Source organism: Lolium rigidum, chromosome 5 (genome assembly GCF_022539505.1).
Source record: "Lolium rigidum isolate FL_2022 chromosome 5, APGP_CSIRO_Lrig_0.1, whole genome shotgun sequence".
NCBI classification, from domain to species: Eukaryota; Viridiplantae; Streptophyta; class Magnoliopsida; order Poales; family Poaceae; genus Lolium; species Lolium rigidum.
The window spans coordinates 260,033,261-260,054,819 of record NC_061512.1 but is presented as its reverse complement, the minus strand read 5'-3'; the positions used below and the strand labels follow the sequence as shown (position 1 = coordinate 260,054,819).

At 45.9% G+C, this 21,559-nt stretch overlaps 1 pseudogene; it reads left to right on the top strand.

Moving 5' to 3' along the window:
- The first annotated feature begins 3,834 nt into the window (after positions 1-3,834).
- LOC124653425 lies at positions 3,835-4,294 on the top strand (annotated as a pseudogene).
- Positions 4,295-21,559: the final 17,265 nt, after the last annotated feature.

Genomic DNA, 21,559 nt, shown 5'->3' with positions numbered 1-21,559 from the left:
GCGGCGGCGCAAGAGCCTTGCAACAGCTGCGCAAGACACCGATGACAGGAACACACCGGGGGAGGGTTCGGTGACCCGAAACCTGTCTGCGAAGGAGGAGAAGACGTACGTGAGCCCGTTGGCGACGACGAAGCGGTTGACACGGCGGGGAGCGGGATCGTGGGTAACCCAGATATGGGCGGGAGGGAGGCCACGAGCGGCCGCATCGGCGGGACCGCAGACCGGGGAACGGAGCTTGGCGCGGACACGCCACGCAAAAACTTCCCCTGGGCGACGGGAGCGGACTACCCGGAACGCGCCGCGACGCGACGGCCCACACGCGACAGCAACATCCTGAGCGCGGGGGACAGGGCGCCGATTGCGGACGGAAGGTGGGGATGGAAGCAGCGTGGGAGGGAGACGGCGCGGGGTTCGGCGAGGAGGTGGTGAGGGAAGCAGAGAAGGAGGAAGACGCCGTGGCGAGCGCGACAGCTGAGGAATGGGGGCGGGCGCAGGAGGCGAGTACCTGTGGGACGGAGGGAGAGAGCTCGCACGCAGCGTGGGCGAGGCGCTTCGGCCGCGGAGCGCGACGGAGGCGGGCGGTGGGAAGCTACCTAAGCGGCGGCAATGGCGAGCACCTCCCGAGGGGCGAGAGCGAGAGCGAGACATCCTCCCTCTGTTCTACACATGCATGATCGGTTCCCAGCATCTGATATGGTGACACTGTCGGTCTTGCATTTCAGTTCTCCTAGGGAACATGAGTAGTGGACTAGAACCAAACTGATTGTGAAGAAGTGGTAGATCTAGCACATTTGCATGCTGAACCTGATGTGTTAATGTGTTGACTGTCTGTTCCAGTTCATGTACTGTATTGCAATGTGAAATTCTGCATTGTAGTTGACCTTCTTAAATTAGAGGAAATATTTAATCACAACAAAATAATAACTCAGAAAAGAAAACCCCTCTCCAAGAACGTCATGACACATTCCTCCTGGGCATGCTCAGCATTCTTAATTATCAAGCTTTATGTGATCCTTTTGGTTCTGATTTCCAAACCCTATGCACATATGTAGACAACATGTTAAATTTGGTTCTAGCATTAGATTTGAATTCCTTGGAATCATACATTCTTCTTATCTTAAAAGTAGATTGCCGGCTGGAACTGACGATCAGGGGTGTCACAATTAATCTGTTCCACCTTTGTGTCCAAACTGAAGCAGATTCCTGGTGAAGTATGTTGTGTTTAAATGCATGTTTAATGTGTTGCAGAGTTATAGTTTGTCTTCTTAGACATGACCATATAGCCAACAGTGAGTATGGTTTTTTTTTTTTGAAATGGAGACCTCTCTGAAAGACGACTCCATTGTTCCTTATTCTGGGCTTGTTCAGGAGCATCTAGCTTTCTGTATTCCTTTATGGTTTTGAATTTTGTATAGAGAACATGTATGCCAGTCTGCTTCTGAACTTTGACAGCTTTAGGATCATAAAGATAAGAGCTTTAGGATGCTACTCTTTTCTATGCACGATATGAAAGCCTGCTGTTGTTGCTTCCACCATTCAAGTTTAAGTTAGCAATAAAAAAAACTCTCTCGAAAGGTATGTCTCTCATAGAAGTAGTGGATTTTCTTTCCGAAGCTGTACATGTTTAGATAGGAGGGTTCAAGTATATATTGGTAATTTGTCATAAAAATAGAATTCTGCAGATGTCCACTTGAACTTACCGTGTTATTTAAAGGAAGTTTTGCTCCTAAGTCTAAGCTACTAAAATCTGTAGAACTCATTGGACGTGCATAATTGGATGTATCACTCCTAATCTGCTTTCTCTTAATTGGTCTGCAAGGATAGCTCATGTTTCATCTCTCTAGAAAAAAACATGTGCATAAATCATTAATTTTAGTTTGAAAGTGTAAGTCTTGACTGAATTTCTTTGCACACAATGTAGCTACGCTACTGAAGATTTGTCACTGCATATGGACTCTCAAAAAAACAGTAGAACTGCACTTTTTCTTCATCAGAAAGGTTTGGGAATTGCAACACAAATATTTCCTGTATTTCTAGTCTACTGCTTGTAAGTTGTTAACAATATATATTCTCGCCAGAATAAGCATGCAAGCTGCACTTTCTTTGTTTGCTCAAAGTTCAGGGGAACTTTTGTCTCAGGAAGTAATGTGTGTGTGGTCACTTCGAAACTAAAAAGTAATGTGGGCTTGGTGAACATTTTGCTTCGATACTGACCTGTTTCAAGTAGTGGCCAATATAGTGGACCATCCGTAAAATATGTGCAGGACTCATAGTTGTATAGCTTTTTTTTTAAATAACAGCACATATTGTTTTTTAGTTTCAAACTGTACCCATTGACTCAATTTGTTAACACACGTATATAGCTGCATTACTGAAGCTTTTTCACTAAGTACCTGCTATGAAATGCAAATTGAACTGCACACTTTGCCTGACCAGAAAGATTACAAATTTCATCAAAAGATTGTTGTTCCATTTCTGATCTACTAACTTCATATTTACATTTTGCATCGAACAAAAATGGTGCCTAGAACAAGGATCCTAGCTAGCTGCCATTATTCAGAAGTTAACAAACCGCCACAAGCAGGTTAAGCCCTATGCATGGTGCCACCACACCGCCATCAAAGCTGCATGGCCTTGCAATGGAGCTCAGGAATGCGTTCACTACTTCCGTGGAGGCGTCTCTCCTGAGCAAGCACATGGAGTATTCCATGACCGTGGCGTCACAGGGCAGAATGATGCGGCCATCGTCGCCGCCTCCGAACCCGAACTCCTCCTGAGACATCTTCAGGAGCTCGCCGAAGACCGTGGTGCCTAGGTATGACACTGGTACCTCGAACCTTTCCCCTTCAGAGGTGTACACCACACAGTGTCCCTTAACCGCTACTGAGGTTGTCGCACAGCTCTCCTTGGCGGCTCTTTTCGCCGTTGTAGTCTCTGTGATCCTCTTCCTCCCCATGGCTGCCATCCGCTGCCACTTTTTTGCCAGTTGGGCAAGCCTCTTGGACCATGGTTTGCGCACCTTCTTTGTTGGCTCAAAATTGAGGGGAACTTTTGTCTCAGGTGGTAGTACCCGGCTAGGTGTTGTTGTGGGTGGCTTGTGGATGAACTGATGATCGTGCTAAGCTGATAGATTTATAGATGAGAAGGGGGAGAAACATCATGTTGTGTAGGTGCAGCTGATTAATCTATCATGACAAGTTGGCAAGGTACAGAGCCATGAACTCAGCAAGAATGCAGGGGCAAGCAACGTGATCTTGATTTGATTTCTCTAGGGCCATCAGTTGGCCACTTGTTGGAGACTATAGATACTAGCAGTGTAGTCTTGATGGTTGGGAAGGAGACAATGCCATGGGTATGGTACGTGCGGTGCCGCGGTTTTGGAGGTGCGGTGATGTGATCTGGATCAGGTTCGTTGGGGCCAAGTGTTCGGCACTCACCATAGCTTGGGCATGGCGTCTTGCCTGCACAACCATGGTGATCGGTTTGCTGACAAAATGGCACGAGGAACCCATGAAGCTCTTTTAGATATGGATGGTGCTTGACAATCTCATCAAAATCATTCATCACAATGTCTGCAACTAGTTACAACAACATTGCATGCCGAGTACTGATGGCCTCTCCTGCCCACCGCGCTTGGTGATAGCTACACACAACCTACACCCATATGCACTGCCTTGAGCCCTCTCTTCCTTCTACTACCACTATAAATCAGTGGCCTACTCAACAAAAAGCTCTTCATCTCATCTCCAAGCAACATCTCAATCTACAACACACCTTCAGACTTACAGAGCTAAAGTGGCATTTATCCAGCCAGGAAACACGTCAGACTCAGCCATGATCCATCCAAAGAAACTTGCTCAGCTGGCCAAGAAGTGCCAGCGGATGTTGGTGTCCAGAGCTGGTGCCCGCCGCTGGCAGGCCTCAGACATGGACGACGATGAATGCTGCAGTACAGCGTCATCTGTGGTTGCCGATGAGGGCCACTGCGTGGTGTACACCGCTGATGGGGAACGATTCGAGGTCCCTCTAGTGTACCTCGGAACCACGGTCATCGCTGAGCTCTTGAGGATGTCCGAGGAGGAGTTTGGCTTCACGAGTGGTGGCAACAAAAGCAGGATCATGCTACCCTGTGACTCCAGGGTGATGGACTACGTCTTGTGCTTGGTCAGGAGAGGCCTCTAAGGAGGTCGAAATGGCGTTCTTGAGCTCCATTGCTGGGCACTGCCACAACTACAATGCTAGCTGCATGGCGCCATCAATGGAACTCACCCAACAATTTTCTCTTTGTACTTAGTTGTTTTTTAAAGGAACTAGTAAGTATGCCCGTGCGTTGCTACGGGAGAAAACGAAACATCCAACTTCATCCGTTGAATTTAACAGAACTCCCCATCCACACGAACTTCCGCCCCTTAGGGCATGTACAGTGCGGGCGCTAAGCAAGAGGCGCTAGGAATAAAATTTCCGACCGTTTCAGCAGCTCACGCGTCATTCTAGCCTTGATTCGGAGCATCGATGCAAAAAGAGGAGGCCGACTCTTGCAAAACGCATACAAAATGACGCGTCCTAGCGCCGGCGCTTGCGTCTCAACTCTTTAAGCGCCTATGCAAGCGCTTTGCGATGTACATGCCCTTAGTGAATCTTTGATGTGTGTGTTTTAAAAGACAAACAAATTTCACACCATCAAAAAAAAAAATAACCCTACCGCTGAAGAAAATAGTAGATGCTAAATTATCCTAAAAATATTGTACGGGTGACGTCAACTCCCATCTAGCTTATTTCACTTCTTTTTCTCCTCCTAGTCTCCCATCAGATCCAACGCAGGATATGAGTCCACCAAATAGACGGGGAAAAGCGGGAGGAGCGGCACGCGACCGCGGCGGCCGCCTGATCCGGTTGCACAGGGGGACTGCACTCTGCAGGCAGCGGCAGCGTCGGGAATAGATTGATTCCGTGTTTTTGCTAGCTCGGTTGCAGATAGATAGTAGTATGTACAGCTACGAGAGAGCAGATCGATCGTCATCAAATTTGTACAGAATCGATTGGCTTTAGGCGGATATACGCAACACTGGCCACACGCGAGCGCGCTCACCCTCCTCCATCGGCCTTGTGCATCGCTGCTAGGCGCTAGCCTGGTCCTTCTCCTGGCTCCACCTCGCCCTCGCTGCCTTTAGCCCGGCCCTCCTTCATCGACCACGTGCGTCGCCGCTAGCTGCGTCCGTCTCCTGGCTCGACCTCGCCACCTCCAGAGAAGCCGGCATCGGCGGTCGGCCGTCTCGACCACGTCCACCCCCGAGCTGGACGAGCGAGATGTTCATGGGTACAGTGAAGAAGATCAACCAGGGTGCCTGCTATCTTCTGGTACTCCCGGAGATTCCCCGCAGCTGCCCCGGCGCCTTCGGCAGGTCGATCTTCGGGCGCTGACCAGGGCGGGATCTCAGGGTTGAGCGGCACCCCTGGCCCTGGGACGTCTAGCATAGGTGGCGATGGTATAGTAGGTTGCAGGCGGCGGCTCCAAACTCAGAGGGGCGCCTCTAACTTGGGCGACCGCCAGATGTCTCACCCGGCAAGGACGAGCTCGATCGACTTCTCAGACCCGTTGTTGGATTGGTACAGGCCCGAGCCGACAGGAGTGCGGCCAGTGCAGCCGCACAGGGCCCATAAATTTTTGGGGCCCCAAGATTTTGTGTAGGCTTATGTAGGTATATAAGGCTGCAGGGGAAAAAAATAGCAAACCTTGCGCTGGGGTCTGGCCCGTGGCCTCCTGGGAAGTGAAAAGGGCCGGCCATTTGCAGTTTGCCAACTGAATCCCATCAGAGAGTAGCAAGGCTAGCTGATCGATTGATTAGGACGCCTCTCGCATTCCGATACCTGATCACCAGCATCAACGGCAGGGCCCCTGATCGAGGCGACGTGGACACTAGTGGCGACGTGAGACATACGTTCATCATCTAGCCGAGATGCCAACGCCCCATTCTTCTTCTCGTTGAATCTTCTTCGCTTTGAATCGCGGTTATCAATCGATCATCTGATTCTCTTTGGATCGCAACGTCAATCCACACTGTTAGCTAGGTGCGTGCATCTCTCATCCGTGCATCTTTTCTTCTCCACCCTACCAGTGCCCTAGGTGTATTTCAATCCCGATCAATTTCGGTCCTCTCCTCTTTTGTTAATACTTCAACTGATTGATAATGCCGCATCCGTTTAATTTTGTTTTATTCATCTTCATAACTAGTGGTGTTTGAAGAATCAAACTGGAGCCATCATGGGAGATTATAAATTTAGTTCACAATGTGTAAGAGAAAAAGAAAAAGAAAATGAATTAAATCTAGTTCACAATGTGTAAGAGAAAAAGAAAAAGAAAATGAATTAATTCAATCTCAAAGAGGGGCAATGGACGTGTTTATTAGTTCAAAAAAATCAAGTGTCATCCCATAATCGATCCTTCTACCCTGTAATATTATGCAATCAGGATTTGAATAGGTACGATTTCATTTCGAAGAACACTAAAAGAATAATTTTCAAATAAACATTATGCAACCACGAGTTAAATAGGTATTCTCAATATATCAGATTGCTATGTATTATATTATGACATACTTAAACATTATAATTGTTGAATAATTCAAACATTTGAGTAAAATAGGGGCCCACTTTAAAGTTTCGCATAGGGCCCTAGATTTTGTCGGCCCGGCCCTGATTGGTACGTAGAACATGCCGGAGTTGTGCTCCGTGTACACGCCGATGTCGGGCGTCGGGGCGGGTTGCCGGCGTTGCCGAGAACACGCGGGGCGGCTGACCAGGGCGGGATCTCAGGGTTGGGCGGCACCCCTTGGACGTCTAGCATAGGTGGCGATGGTATAGTAGGTTGCAGGCGGCGGCTACAAACTCAGAGGGGCGCCTCTAACTTGGGCGACCGCCAGATGTCTCACCCGGCAAGTACGAGCTCGATCAACTTCTCAGACCTGTTGTTGGATTGGTACGTAGAATATGCCGGAGTAGTGCTCCGTGTACACGCGGTGGACGAGATTGCCGTTGTAGTTGATGGCGTTGGCTGCCCTGGCCTCCTCCTTGGCGCTGAATCTTCCTCCTCCCTGGATCTATCCGCGATACATGAAGCTATCGAATCGTCTCCTCGGTAAAACCTTGTGGTTGCTATATATAGGCAACCTGGGATGAAGGAAACACGCCAGTTACCTAATCCATATGGAGTCCTTTCCTTCCACGAAATGCTAAACCGATGGGGACATGAAAAGAAAGAGCACGTATAGACAATTGGGCTGTTCCGATCTTTTAGAGGCCCGGTCCGCTCCTCATGTATTTTTTCTGTCGATCGATTGAACTAACAACGGACGACTACACGGAAACGTTTTCTATCGATCGATTGAACTACCGATGGACGGACGAAGCCAAGCACACACGGACCAAACCAAGGAAACACTATTCCCTTTATTATTAGGTATAGATATGGTAGGGGAAGCCCCTATACAGTAATTTTATTTTTAAATAATAAGAACCCAAATTCAGGTCCCTGGAGACTTGAACCTCGATAGCTGGGTTGTACATCCACTTCCCTAACCAAGTGAGCTAGGCTCACTTCTTAGTTGCTAGCTAGAAACTGAATTTTGGTTAAAACCAAGAGGAGCTCTGTAGAGGCTGATGTAAGATTTGGTTACCATATGGAAATGATACAAAAAAGACAACTTTTTTGTGAAAAAGTGATTGTTTGATACATCCTCTAACATATTTCATATGTAGTACTAAGGAAAGTAGAAAAAACTGTGCCAGATATCACTATGCCCCGCCATGGGCATGTTTAAGGAAATTTAGCCAGCATGTTCAGTTATCAATAGACTTCATTTGGCAGATGATGAACTGACTTATTTGGATTTATGTGTTTGTCTTTTTTTTTTTGAAAAAACTACATCAGAGGAGGCTCCTACTGCTCATATATATATTAATAAAAGAAAGATTTACATATTTGTTACAAAGCTACCATGGTTAGTCCATGGTTCCTTTGTTTACCCTCTAGACTCTTAAGCTTGCTACAAAAAAAATTATGATTGTGCTTCTGCGCATGTTGTTATCATTTTGATTAGGTGTGAAAGGGACGGTATTAATTGATGCAACACACCCGCTGAACAGTGTCCTATCCCAGTCCTGTTGATGGCCTACCTCAGTTGTAGCATTGCACGTGGAAGCCATTCCTTAGCTTTGTCTCTGCACACTTTCCTTTGGGCCCTCAACAAGCTGCAAGTCTGTAGTGAATAACGGAATTCAACCTTTAGGTAACAACATCACTTGTTTTTACCAAAAAGTAAATGACCCTTAAATACTTGTGTAGTAAAGCCTGCTTTCTCTCCCATTTTGTGTCTTTTTTTCCCTCTGTTACTTCTTGTATTGATAGCCTTCTAATAATTTTTCTGATGATTAATCGTTGTAATCATGATGGCTCCTGTACCACCTGCCCATTTCACAAATTCACCAAATTTTAATGGACTCGCTTAGATGATACTCCTTCTGTCCCATGAAACATGTCTTAACTTTGTCCAAATTTGAATCTCTCTAGACGCTATTTATTGACTAGATACATTTAAATTTAGTGCGGTATGATCCCTGACGCCGCGCGTTCTTTGCTGCTCCCACGTTACATCGCGTGGCGCTTCTAGTCAATATTTCTGGTAGCAAGACGGATCCATTGACAAGCACAAGGCACCCTGGTAGTTTGTGGTTTCACACAGCAGCATGTGATCGATTATGGTGATACTTTCAGTCCGATTGTGAAGCTTGCCACAGTTTGTTTAGTACTGTCTCTTACAGTCTCACGTGGCTGGACCCTTCGGTATGTTGATGTCAGTAATGTTTTCTTGCATGGTTTCATGGCTTAAGATGTCTATATGCAGCCGCCTCCAGGATTTGAGGACACTCAGCATCCCTCTAATGTCTGCAAGCTTCAGCGACCGTGTCAGCACCCGGATTTTTAAGTCCAGATGCCTATTACGCCATACCTCGCAATCCCAGGAAGATTGTTTTTGCGAGACATAATAGTTAAGTAGCATAGAGTCATTATTTATTACAACACATAAATGTCTTACAACAATAGATCACATGATCCAATATTACACAAATAGATTGTTCAACAACACAATACGTAGCGGAAGCGAAGTAGTAGTGGACTATCTATTCCACAGGCAACGCTTGACGTTAGAAGATGCTCCTAGTTATCGTAGACGTCCTGTTGTCCGTCGTCTTGATACTGTGGCTCCTCTTCATAGTCTGGCATTTGAATATCCAGGGACACAGTCGTGAGTACTTTAAAGTACTCGCAAACTAATACTAATGTAATACTTAACAACTTTAATAAGGGGTGCTAAGCTCTAGGTTTATTTGCGTAAAGCCAAGTTTAGTTCATAAACATTTAGTAAAGAATCCTCATTTTAGCTAACTAACTCAAGTGGGAACATTAGTGTCATTCCTACCAAATCAATGGTAATTCAAGTCAAGTCACCTTTCAATTCACCCATCCTTTTTAAGACAAAAGTTCTGACAAGGAACAGTATGGCCTTTCCAATCGTCTGTAACCGTGGACACGGCTATTCGAATAGGTTAACACTCTGCAGAGGTTGTACTCTTGTGCCACAACTTTTGATTACATCCGTCGAGGATAACCCCGAATCATCGTAACTTAGTACGCGGATCATCAACCTTAACCTTTTACTTATATACCCTAGTATAGGCACCTCTCCCCATGAGCTTGGCCTCCCGGTGAAAACCAACTGTCAACCCGAGAACCGCACGGGGCTTGGGTCGTACATTCACCTCATATTCACATCATTTCACTTTTAACGGAGGCATCCTCGGCATAACCCCTATGATGCTTGTTAGAGGGAACCCATACTAAGACACACAAACTTCCAGTTAAGCCCTACCCACAATCAGGTATTGTGGGGGTACTTGTATAATTGGAAAGGTATCACATTCAAACCCAGTCATCAGTTTTCATCAAAATTCACCAAGGCATTCATGTCACCTTCACCTTCAAAACCTTTCAAAGTCATTTCACATGTTCCCATCTAGAGTAGTCAATTTTATTTCGTTATCAATAGCATCTATTCATGAGGGGTGCTATCTAGCTTTGATTTGCTCTAAGCTAACTTGGGTGTTCTTCTTCTACTCTAGACCAATTGAAACATGAATCAAAATAAGCTTTGAAATACGATAAGTAAAACAATTGCAAGGTAAAAACATGGGATATGTTTATTGGACATAAAGTAAAGAGTGATGGTGCCTTGCTCTTGTGGAGCTTTGCACATGGTGCTTTGCAAGAGTGTTAGCTTGCCTTGAGCAGGGTAGTGGTCAAAGTTTTCCTCCTCCTCCTGGGAGTAGCCTTCCTCCTCTTGATACTCCTCGTTACTAGCGTATATACACGAATACGAGGTATACAATCACCAAACCAAACTTACATGCTAGACTAAGCACACCAAAGGTTCACACAAACCTATTCTAGCATCACTTCATTCATAGCATGGTGATTTACTTGGTTTTCTTATTTAATAGAAAAATAATTTCCTCTCATTATAATTATTCATTTGGTTTGCTATTTAAGTCTTTGGAGAAAAAATAATTTCCTCTCATTAAATCCTATTAAGATTTAATCTCCTCAAATAATAATAAGGTATGAAATATAGGTTGACCAAGGTCAACATTTCATATCTATCACGTGGGAGTATTATTTAAATGAGGTGATACACCGGTACCTCATGCATTTTAAGAATAACATAGTAATGATTTAAAATCACGAAGTAATAGAATAAGAGGTTCATTAGCCTAAGGTCATTACCTTTCATTGAATTACTTAGGATCAAGATTTAAATGAGAGGGTAGCTCTCATACTATTTAAAGAATTTGAATTATAAGATTTACATGCACTAGAAATAGCTCCATAGCCATTATTTTGATCTAGTCCATGATCATACAAACAACTTGGTTATCTTTTTGCATAATCAAATAGAGTATAATAATTGTGATTTATGAGAGTTGGAATCAACTCAAAATCAATTATGGTTGAATTTTAATTAAAGTTTCAATTTGTAAAAGTCCCTGCCTTGTCATTTTTATCATTTTAATTCTACTATAAATTTGGAGGTGAGACCAGTGGCATTGTTTAGATAATTTCATGGGCTTTCCAGAGATATAAAGTTTTCTAAATTTGGTGTAGTATATTTGAAACTATTCAAAATTTACCAAAGCATCCGCAGGCTATTCAAACAATTCAAAAATCTGGATTTAAATTATTGGGCTTGGCGGGAAAGGAAAACGGGCCGCAACGGGGAAATGTTAAACAGGCCAGCCCATCTGCGCGTCTCGCGTGAGTGGGCCGCCTGGCTAGTGGGCCCCGCTGTCAGCGGCTAACTCAATGCGAAACGGTACGCGCGAGGTGGATCGTTGGATTAGAGGGTGATCGTGCGGCGCACGATCATCTTCTTCTCCGGCGAGAAGCCGCAGCTCTGGCGGCGAGCCTAGGGGGTCGGAGGACATACCAGCGTTCCCACGGTCGACGGCGAGGTGCGCGGCGACGTTGGCGAGGGTGCTGAGGCGTCTGGTACAGGTAGCAGCGCTTGGAGAGGCTCCAATCGACGACGGCAACCTCCGGGTACTAGCGGCTCCGAGCTTCGAATTGCTGCGACTCCGGCGGTAATTGGATGAACTACTGGTGCGAGGAGAAGCAGGGAAGGGAGGAGAGTTGAATGGTGTGCAGGGTTGAGTTGAGGGAGTGCTCTATTTATAGGGTTAGAGGAGTGCCGCGGGTGCTGTGAGAGGTCGTCCATGGCGCGGCCGTTCTGAGGCGTGAAGGGGTAAGGCGAGTACAGCACTCGATGGGAGGCGGCATGGCGATGCTCAACCAGCTTTCGGCGCTGCAAAAGATGGACGGGATCGATCGGGCGCGTGTGATGAGTGCCACGGTACTAGCGGCATGATTCCGACGAGGACGATGGCGACGTTGACTCTGCGCGTTCCGGAGCATGTCTAGCAGCTAGAGGAGAGGGAGTTGATGCTCGACGCAGTGGTAGGGATGCTGGAGGGGTACTGAGACGACGAGGCGAGCGACGCTCTGGCGCGTCCAGTACGCGGTGAGCGCGCGTACTGGCGTGCACTGGCATGGTTCTGGGCGTGCGTCGCCTGGCCAATGCCAGCCTCGCGCGCGCTCAGGCCGTGCATGGTGATGATCTATATTGCCAGGGGATTCTCCAGGACAAGGTGAGCGTGAGAGAGAGAGAGGCCAGAGAAAGAGTGAGCAAGTGGGTCGGAATGTGCACGACATGGAGAAGAAAAGGCCATTTCCTCACTTTAATCAGCACAAGCAAGAACATGCACTGATGCAGGGGATGCAGGAGAACAACATCATCACAAATTTAATGTGGTTTAGCCCAAAATCCAATGGACAATGAGGTGTATTACCATTTCAGATTTGTGCCTGCCAAGTGTTCGGCACAATGGCCGCATGAAATTTTTATCCAAAATTTGAAATTCTTTTTGGTGCATCTCATTCATATAACCAGATGATGCCCCGCACGTTGTTGCGGGAACCATGTTTCGGCAATACTAATAGTTGCAATACGATAATTGTGTTAAGCTTGTTGCATACAAAATGACCCTACTTAATAAAAAAGTAAGCATAAGGCATAATGTTGTGTAGATTCATGTTTAACACGAAGCAGTTAGAAAATATTCATTTTATTCTGATTGGTAAATATGGTAGAAATACTAAGCATCAACCCCAAAGATATGCCCTAATGCAACGGAAGGTGCAATCTAACTTATTTGTCCTTATACTTTGTCTTTAATAATGCATTCTTCTGCATAAGAATTTTCAGGTTCATAATGAAACATACACGAAAAGAACTTCCACAGATATCGTTGAAGAAACTTTCTATAAAGAAGCGAGGTTTTTGATTTGCCTTTAGTCATCTCAACCAGTCTTACTTTCCAAGCACCATGCAAGATAATGGGGGCGTAACTCCCGTGTGGCCTCCTACTTCTCACTTCTTTACCTATCTTCTTGAAATGGTTCACTGTTAAAAGAAGAGTCACTCTCGTATGTAAATACAGTATGTATTCATAAATCAACTTTTGAAGGTACATAATCTACCTTCCATTAACCAATTTGACAAAAGTACAACACGCCCTGAATATTTCATAATATAAGCTACGTTTAAACATGCTTGGAAGTCAGTAACGTGGCAGAGGTCTGAATTCTCCTGTAATATATTAGAGTCCATCCCATTCTCGCAAGACATAAATCAGTATATGAATTTGTTCTATGAAGACAGTAAATGTGTTCTATGAAGTAAAAAATCCAAACCTGTGAATATGGAGGAGGTTTGGTATGTCTGCTGCAAGGCGTCCTCTCTGTCTGTTCTTCACAACAGATATGGTGGTTCCAAAGGTATGTCTCTCGTTGCAATATGCTCTCATACTAAAACAAAGCACAAGTGTTGAATTTAAGCTGGCAATTGCAAGGCTCTAAAGAGTATAACTGATGTGGATGATTATTTCCTCATATACCAGCTGCGCTTTGAATGTCCCTATATATATGTTCATAATCCATACCAAGAAAATGAATTCTACATGAAGATTTCTAAATGACATAAGTAAAAAAGATAAAGACTAAAAATTAGGTTTGGCTAGCAGATGGCTAGCATATCTGACAAATCTTGTTGGATGCTTCTACATGAATTCTAAGATGAAGGAGTGAATAACTAAATCGTGGCCAGGCCCTGAATCATCTGAAGAACAACAAATCCTGCAGAAACAACATACTGAAGTGAAAAAAAATCAGGGGCTTGACACATCTCGTGAAATGGGGGTTGAAATTTGGTTAAACTGTGGAAGAAAGAGACGGGTTTGAGGCAGGTGATTACTCAGTACTCACCAATTAGCAGGCTTTAGCCTGACTTGGACACTATCATCATTAGGCATGACATGCTACAGATAAATCAACATTAGGCATGGTATGCCCCCGTTGTAAACAAACTGAGGAAGAACCTAGGGCAGCGAGGGAACTGAATTAGGTTGTGAGCGACGGGATGGGCAGGAGCTGTGTCCCAGCCAGAGCACGATAACAGCAGGAGGTCGGTGTCCACACCGCGGACTTCAAATCCGCCCATTGACCTCGCATCTGGTTGGTTTTCCGAGGGAACCTGACGACTCTTGAGAAGGGGGACGGGAATGAAGTTGTGCTGCTGTGGTGACTATGGCGAGATCAGAGAATCTCTACTGATTAATAGAGGGCGGAATTGCGTCGGTTACTTGTGCATTTGTTTCACGGATCCGTGGATACAGAAGGTCAGATGAGCACACAGGAAAGAAGGCCGCGGTGTGAGTAGGAAAGCAATACAGGCAGTCCACGGCCGCTCGCCTACCTCGTCGCTAATCACGCTCGGTCGATTCCTTTCCCTGAAATTGTGGCGAGGAGAGGCAGAAACAATGTGTGGGAGGTGCAAATTGTTAATAAGGTGACGTGGCTCGCTGTGAGACCAGCAAAATGGGCCATCTATTAAGAAAGAGAAGATTAAAGAAGTAGAATGGTGTTGGTGGTGGTCAATTTGGTGATGGTTTGCAAGATTTCAAATTTGAGTTAATCTTCTCTTTGTTTCAAAGTCTCCTCTTGCCATCTCTTTTCTGGTCAACTTAGGCAGAGTCAACCTTGGTGGTCAACATCAAAAGACCTTGACATGGTCTTGGATGAGGTGGAAAGAGTTGGCCATGTTTGGTTTAAGAATAATCCAAACCAGGGGTGCAAAGTAGGTAAGAAATTCAAAAGTGTCAATTTGACCATTATCACATGTATGTGGAATTTGAAATTTTCTTTGATTTGAATTGTGTTTCTTTGATGCAAAAGTGTTTCTTATTGATATATAAGGGTTTTACAAACAATGGCACAAGCAAATGAGGCCTTGGTTGATGATTTGCATATTTGGCTAAATGTGTATGAGAAGGAAAATGGGATTATTTTCCATTTCTTTTATTTCTCTCAATTTAGGGTTTGATGATCTTGGTTTAGGGTTTAAGCACAATAGAACAACAAACAAACACTTATCATGGCAATGGCATACAAGAATGCATGATCAATTATGCATAGCACTATATGTGAAGGAAAGTTTTTGTTAACTCCAAAATTTGGGAAATTGAATTTCCTATCTTTATTGAATTTAAAAACTTGGGATGTTACAAACCCTTCCCCCTTACAAAAGATCTCGTACCGAGATCTTAAAGAAAATTAGGTACTAAAGAGATCTGGGTATTCAGTCTTCATGAAATCTTCTCGCTCCCAAGTGGCTTCTTCTTCGGTATGGTTACTCCATTGGATCTTCAGAAACTTGATACTCCTGGTGCGGGTGGTTCTGAAGGCTTCTTCCAAGATGCGAATAGGCACTTCGCGGTAGGTCAAATCTGAGTTGATGTCCACAGCTCGATGATCGAGGTTCTTGAAAACCTCGGTCTTCTCGGTACTTCCAAGCACTTCCGGAGTAACGAGATGTGGAACACATTGTGAACCGCTGACATTTCTTCTGGTTATTCCAGTTGATAGGATACTTCTCCTCGGCGACTCAGGACTTTGAAGGGTCCAACATATCGCGGGGCAAGCTTTCCTCTTAGTTGGAATCTCTGCATTCCTTTAAGGGGGGACACTTTGAGATACACGAATTCTCCGATCTCGAAGGTCATCTCTCGGCATCTCTTGTCGGCGTAGCTCTTCTGTCTTGATTGAGCTATCTTGAGGTATTCACGGATCTTGTGAACCTTCTCTTCAGCTTCGCGGAGAATATCTGGTCCAAAAACTTGACTCTCTCCTACTTCCAACCAATTCAGAGGGGTACGGCACTTCCTTCCGTACAGTGCTTCAAAGGGGGCCATTTGCAAACTGGCTTGATAGCTGTTGTTGTACGAGAATTCTGCATAAGGCAAGCAGTCTTCCCACTTGGATCCATACTCCAGCACACATGCTCTCAACATATCTTCCAATATTTGATTGACTCGTTCAGTCTGTCCATCAGTCTGCGGGTGATAGGCTGAAATTCAGCCGGGTTCCTAGTCCTTCATGTACTTTCTGCCAGAATCTTGAGGTGAATTGGGATCCTCTATCTGACACTATTGACTTCGGTGTTGCGTGCATGCTGACTATCCTTGAGATATATAACTCGGCAAGTCTTGGTCCTTGATAGGTGGTCTTGACGGGGATGAAATGGGCTACCTTAGTCAATCTGTCGACCACTACCCAGATAGAATCATTTCCTTTACTAGATTTGGGCAGTCCGGTGATGAAGTCCATTCCGACGTAATCCCACTTCCATTCGGGAATCTGCTGGGGTTGCGAGCAATCCTGCGGGTCGTTGATGTTCTGCTTTGACTCGTTGACAGATATCACACTTGGCGATGTAGCTTCCAATCTCTCTCTTCATTCCATGCCACCAAAATTGTTCCTTCAAATCTTGGTACATCTTGGTTCCTCCGGGATGAATGGAGTAAAGGGTGTCGTGGGCTTCTTTCAGGATAACTTGCTTCAATTCTGAGTCTGACGACACACAAAGGCGTCCGTTGTACCAAAGCACTCCTTCTTCATCTTCGGCGAATCCCGGTGCCTTTGCTGCAGCTATTTGGCTCTTGATCCCGTCAATGCTAGCATTTCCCTTCTGGGCTTCCTTGATCTGACTAATCAGGGTAGGTTGGAGTTCAATGCTTGCTAGAAATCCTTCGCTAACGAGTTCAAGTCTAAACTGTTCAAACTCATGAAACAGGCTGGGTTGCTCGATTGCGATCATGGAGTTCAACTGACTCGGCAGTCTACTCAGGGCATCCGCTACCACATTGGCCTTGCCGGGGTGGTAGTGAATTTCCATATCATAATCCTTGATTAGCTCTATCCATGTGCGCTGCCTCATATTCAGTTCCTTCTGAGTGAAGATATACTTCAAGCTCTTGTGATCCGAATAGATCTCGCATCGATTACCCATGAGGTAATGACGCCATACTTTCAGGGGCAAAACCACGGCTGCTAGCTCTAAGTCATGGGTTGGGTAATTCTGCTCATGTTGTTTCAGTTGCCTTGACAGGTAAGATATCACTTTGCCTTCTTGCATCAACACGCATCCAAGACCAATCTTGGAGGCGTCACAGTACACGTCAAATGGCTTGGTGATGTCCGACATGATCAATATTGGGGCTGAGGTCAATCTGCTCTTGAGCTGTTGGAAACTCTCTTCACATTTCTCCGCCCATTCAAACTTCTTGTCCTTCTTCAGCAATTGAGTCATTGGCCTTGCAATGCTCGAGAATCCTTCAACAAACCGGCGGTAATATCCCGCCAATCCGAGAAATGCACGGACTTCAGTTTGAGTGGTTGGGGCTTTCCATTCTTCAACGGTCTTGATTTTTGAGGGGTCAACGGCAATTCCCCCTGCAGACAAGATATGTCCCAGGAATCCTACTTCCTTCAACCAAAACTCACACTTGCTGAACTTGGCGTACAAGCCGATGCTCCCGAAGGGTATCTAGGACAACTTCCAAATGTTGCTCATGTTCTTCTTCGGATTTGGAGTAGATAAGAATGTCATCGATGAAGACAACGACAAACTTATCCAGGAAGTTCATAAAGATCTTATTCATGAGATTCATGAAGTAAGTGGGGGCATTGGTCAATCCAAATGACATGACATTGTACTCATACAATCCATATCTGGTGCTGAAGGCAGTTTTGGGGATATCGGTGGCACGAATCTTCAGTTGGTGGTAACCAGTCCTAAGATCAATCTTAGAGAACACTTTGGCACCGGTCAGCTGGTCAAACAGATCTTCTATCTTTGGCAAAGGATACTTGTTCTTTATGGTGACATCGTTAAGCTTACGGTAATCCGTACATAAACGAGTGGCACCATCCTTCTTATCCACAAACAAAATTGGGGATCTCCAAGGCGACGCACTTGGTCGAATCAGACCTTTGAACAACATATCATCCAGTTGTTTCTTCAGTTCCACTAACTCTGCCGGGTTCATACTATAGGCTCTCTGGGCTATAGGTCCTGTTCCAGGGATTAACTCAATGATAAACTCGATATCCCGATCTGTGGGCATACGGGTAGATCATCGTGAAACACATCGGGGTATCGACAGACGACCCTGATCTGATCCAAGGTGGGTTTGACTAGACTCTGGTTGCAGGTAAACTTTCTGGGCAGTCTTTCCGATATGTGCTCGACTAACACTCCGGTGCTACTAGTCATGGTGATGGCCTTCTTGACACAATCAATCAGTCCATGATGTTTCGACATCCAGTCCATACCCAGTACTACTTCCAAACCTTTTGTTCCCAGAACAATCAAATTTGCATAAAAATCTATTTCATGAATTCTGATAGGCACATCTTTGCAAATTTTTCTAGCTTTAGTTGTTGAACCAGGTATTTGAACTATCATGACATGCTTCAAACTGATGGGTTGAATCTTACTAGTGCATACAAAATCTTCGGTAACAAACGAATGCGATGCTCCGGAATCAAACAACACTCTTGCGGGTATTGAGTTAACAGAGAACATACCCAGCACCACATCTGGGGCTTCCTGGGCTTCTTCCGCACTCATGTGAAAGAGGCGGCCGCTGCGGTTGTTCGGGTTGTTGGGGATGAACTTCTTGCCGTTGGCGACACGGCGTTGCTGCTGAGCTGGGCCAGAGGTGTTGGCGGCAGTCTTGGCGAGTCTCTTGGGGCACTCATTGGAATAGTGACCCACCACTCCACACTCATAACAAGTGATGGTGGACTTGTCCTTGGGGGTGATGGGAACAGCGTTGCTCCCAATCCTCGGAGCAGTGTTGGAGTTATTGTTGTTGGGGGCTCTCATCGGGGCGCGGTTGAAGTGGTTGGTGTTGGCATGGTGGGGGTTGTTGTTGTGGTTGTTGTGGCCTCCTGGCCTAGGGTTTCCTCCACTCCGGTTCTGAAAACCCGGACGTGACATCTGCATTGGTGGCTTGTTGTTTCTTGGGGTAAACCCTCCGCTTGAGTCGGGGCGAAACCTGGGGGTATTGCTGGGCCCACTCTGGTGCATCATGCGGCGCTTGCGGTTCTCGTTGGCTTGGTTCAGTTTCCCCTCCATCTGGATGGCAGAGTCAACAAGGGCTTCCAGGTCAGCAAAAGGGATGTTGACCAGCACAGTCTGCATCTCATCATGCTGTCCATTTAGGAATCTCTCCTTCCTCTTCTCGGTGGTGTCGGTCTCATCCGGGCGTACCGGACGAGTGAGGAATCTGTCGCGGTATTCTACCACGGTCGGCCGGCCTTGCTTGAGTTCCACGAACTCGTCCCTCATCTTCTTGATCAGACCCGGTGGCACATGGTACTTGCTGAACTTGAGCTTGATATCTGCCCAAGTCATCATTTGCCCCGCATTCAATGCGCGGGCACTCGTCCACCAAGCTCGGGCAGGTCCTGCCAAGTAGTGGGTGGCAAACAACACCTTGTCATTGTCTTCCACTCCGGCAACTTCAAGATTGTTCTCCATGGTTTGGAGCTAATCATCAGCGTCAAGGGGTTCTTCCGTCTTGCTGAACACAGGTGGGTTAGTGTTCTGGAAGTTCTTCAACTTTGAACCAGGATGGTCATGGTTTCCGTGGCCTTGGTTATTCTGTGCAATCTGTTGTATTGCTGCGATATTGGCTTGCCTTTCAGCTCTGTCAGCCTCTCTATCCGCCATCATCATCTGCAGCATTTGCATCATTGCATCTTGATTGGAACTGCGAGTCGGAGGTGCCATCTGAACATGGAGATAGATCATGAGACGAGAGGGAAATTTCTATGGCTTATTTTGGGTAAAGTTCACAAATTTTAAAAACTTGAGTTCTTGACATGTTGAAATTAAACACACTCTTATTCATTCAAGTAGCACAGATTACAAACTAACACACCGGAGGGTTTGAAGAACCCTTTCACCATTCTACGATACAAGGGACTGATACAAAGGACCGATACAAATCACGCTACGCAAGTGCTCATGTGGGACTACTCTCCATCAACATTGATCGGGAAGGTGTTATCCATCCCGGCTTCCAGGTGCTCATGACCATCCACATAGGGGTGGAAGGCCAGGTCTTCATCTTCCTCCTCGTAGTCATCATCGTTGCTCACATAGGAGTAGCCATCTCCCTGGATGTCTTCTCCCTCGCCTTCTCCCTCCAGTTCCTGGAGCTGTTCCGCCTGGGTCGCAACAGTCTCCTTCAGTGAGGCGATCTTGGCCTTGAGGCGGTGGATGGTGTAGTCCTTCTTCGCGTTCAGGCGGTGAAGAGCCCTGCGCTCCTTGGCGATGACCTTGATGGTCTCGGCCTACTGAAACAACTGGAGGTAGGTGTGGTTGGCGTAGGCGCGGGAGTTGTCCAGCTCCGTGCGAGTCTCGCACAGCATGAAGTCGAGGTGGTCCACATGGTGCCTCAGCACGGGGTGGAACAGAAGGTTCATGGGTATTCCAAGGGAGGTGTGCCTTGCGAGGTGAGCAAAGCGTTCCCCTTGGATGGCCATCGAGTTCTGCCCGCACATACGGGCGAGAGCTTCCCGCAGAGCGCGTGAGAGTCCGTCTGCCCAGTTGTTCTCCCTGAGAGAGAACTGGATCCTTCCGAACATGGGGGACTCAGACTTCCCGCGAAGGTTGGCCATGATGACCCACTGCAGCTGTCCTCCGGGCTGGTCATTGACTTGACCCCCGTAGAACTCAGGAGGTGAGCGTCCAAGAAACTCTGAGAGGGCATGAAGGTCCCTTTCAAAGATCATGTCTCCGCCATTTCCCAGCTGGTACACCTCGGTTTGGATGAACGGCTCCATCTGTAGAGGAATTTGATGAGTAAGTTAGAGAAGTGCAATTGTTCAAAATTTTAATTACTTATAAGGAAGAGCATGAATTTATGGTTTGAAAAGATCTCAAAGGTAAGAGTGTGAATATGTTTTTCGTAATTATTCACTTCATCGAATTTGAAACTAAGTTTTTCAGACATCCATTCTAACTAGGGTCTCCTAAGGTCAAACAATGTCTCTGATACCAACTTGTCAACACCCGGATTTTTAAGTCCAGATGCCTATTACGCCATACCTCTCAATCCCAGGAAGAATGTTTTCGCGAGACATAATAATTAAGTAGCATAGAGTCATCATTTATTACAACACATACATGTCTTACAACAATAGATCACATGATCCAATATTACACAAATAGATTGTTCAACAACACAATACGTAGCGGAAGCGAAGTAGTAGTGGACTATCTATTCCACAGGCAACGCTTGACGTTAGAAGATGCTCCTAGTTATCGTAGACGTCCTGTTGTCCGTCGTTGATACGTCCAAAACGTATCTACTTTCCCGAACACTTTTGCTATTGTTTTGCCTCTAATTTGTGTATTTTGGATGCAACTAACACGGACTAACGCTGTTTTCAGCAGAACTGTTCTGGTGTCTCGTTTTTGTGCCGAAATCCAACTTTCAGGAAAAACCTCGGGATTTTGACGGAAGGCCCTATTTTCCCGAA